Genomic DNA, 2438 nt, shown 5'->3' with positions numbered 1-2438 from the left:
TTTGAGTAGGTATTATCTGCACATAAATGTTTTAAATTATATTTGCAGCAGAGCCATTTATGTTCTTTTGCTCTTGCGCTCTCTGAAAGCAGCGTACCCTGTACTGACCAGCTGTGTGACCTTGGGCAAGCCGTTTCATTTTCTGAGTCTCACTGTTGTCATCTGTAAAATGAGGATAATATAGGAACCTACTTCAGAGAGTACTTGTGAGGAGTGAATGAGTTACATACATAAAATGCTTAGGAGCCGACTTGGCATACAGTAAATGATCAGTTGTTACTGTCTTTTAAAAATATTTATTTATTTATTTATTTGGCTGTGCCGGGTCTTAGTTGCAGCATGCGGGATCTAGTTCCCTGCCTAGGGATCCAACCCAGGCCCCCTGCATTGGGAGAGAGGAGTCTTACCCACTGGACCACCAGGGAAGTCCCAGTTGTTACTATTATTTAAAAAGAAAAATGCAAGGAAATTATAGGCAAAAACTTAATTTTTTCATTATGACATGATAGACAAATGTTTAGCAGTTATAATGAGGCTGTTTTGGAGTCAACCCAACCTGATTTTAAATCTCTGTCCCCTCTCTGATAGGGTATATACGAACTTAAGATAAAAAGAGAATTATCTGGGCACCCATTGGATTTGTTTATTGTCTAGGCATCAGTTGGATTTACTTACTCTGTTAGAGACAATTCATTGATTAAATGCACACGCATGCTGCTAACCATTTTCTCTCTCAGAATAGGGAAGAAACAAGGGGAAATTATGACTGAGCTTAAATCTGATGAATAGTGAAAAAAATGGCTAATAAAGGGAATTGATAGGAACCTTGTTGTTTTTTAGTTTGGTAGTATAAGAGTTGGTACAAGACTTGGTACTAGGACCCCTTGCTGCCAGGCACTGAGCCAGTGCTGCTTCAATGTAAGGAAGATTGTCTTACAGTTAGGCCTGAGACAGAGGGAATAAGGAGTATAAAGCATCCCATCCATGGAGGTTTCTAAGCAAGATCACAATTGTCAGAAATGTCATGGGTGGATGTGGTACCACTGCATGGGAGGCTGGCTTTGATGTTTAAAAAAATTACTGATAATTATACCCAACAGCTACACATGAACAAGCCATATTTTGCATGAAGTCTAAGTCAGAAAAACTGAAATTATATACAAGTCACATTTAAAAAAACTAAAAATGGAAATAGACTTATTGAGTCACACTGGAGGGTGGGAGACCAGTGACTAAATGCCTTTTAGCCAACAAAAGGTTCATGTCAGATCAGGGTTTATTTGCAAATTGGCAATATGGAAATGGCTTTGTCATCTTCCATTGTGATATTTGATCCCAGGACAACTCCTTAAACTGGATGGGCCACTTTCATTTCTTTGCTGAGAGTTTCCTATCTGGACTAGATAATATAATGTCCTTTCCAATTTTTAGATTTTATTATTTTGGAATATATTCTTTTCCTTTACAAACTGTGAGATTAAATGTTCTCCTTAAGGAGAGAGGAAGCTTTATAATGTGAAGCAACGACATCTAAATTACTGTATCAGTTTAATGTTCTGCAGTTACACCTAAAGATTTTGAGTTACTTATCAAAATAAAAGTGAATCTTACTCAAGTTTATTAGCCCCTGTGGGAAAATTATATTGAAGTCATACAGTCTGTTAGGATATTCCTACTTGAAAAGCATTATATTTAAAATAATTTGTAGATGCGATTAAATATTGATTTGTATATTAAGAATCATGCCATTTAGTTTGGGCCTAGGGCTGAAATACCTGCTTTATGTATCAGGCTTTTTGAACATAATCAATAGGGAAGGGAAGGAAAGCCCTTGCTGTGTACCCAGCATCATACTAGGTGTCTTCACACATGCAATCTCATTAAAACCCTACAGCCCCCAGTATTGTAAGATCCTGGATCCTGGACTCTTAATCCAGATTGCCTTGGGTCAAATTAAGGCTCTACCTCTTGGTTATTATGTGATTTTGGTCCAGATGCTTAGCCTTGGGTCTCATCCAAAGGAAGAAAATACTCTCTAAAGCAGATAGGAGGGTAAAATAAGCCAGTGCAGATGAAGTACTCAGCACAGTTCCTGGCACACAGTATGTGCCAGTACATTTGAACTCCTGTTGTTTGGTGTTATCCTAGTTTTATAGACGAGAAATCCTAAATATAAAAGAATTGGACAGCATCAGATTAAAAGATACTTTATTGTGGCCAAGAATCTCTTCCTGGAGAAACATTGAGCAGTGCTTCTCTTATCTTTTGATGAGAAAACCGAATGCGGATTCCTCCCTTCCTCCCTCCCTTATGTTTTAAGAGCAGTGGAACACTGTTGAAGGGTTGAAGCAGGGGAGCGACATTTTCTTTTTTCTACCTTTTATTCATACTGTTATGATTCTACATAAAGTAAATGAAAAGATTCCGAGAAAGTTTTA

This window comes from Physeter macrocephalus, chromosome 8, assembly GCF_002837175.3.
Source record: "Physeter macrocephalus isolate SW-GA chromosome 8, ASM283717v5, whole genome shotgun sequence".
NCBI classification, from domain to species: Eukaryota; Metazoa; Chordata; class Mammalia; order Artiodactyla; family Physeteridae; genus Physeter; species Physeter macrocephalus.
The sequence above is the reverse complement of the archived record's forward strand: the minus strand, read 5'-3'. Positions refer to the sequence as shown.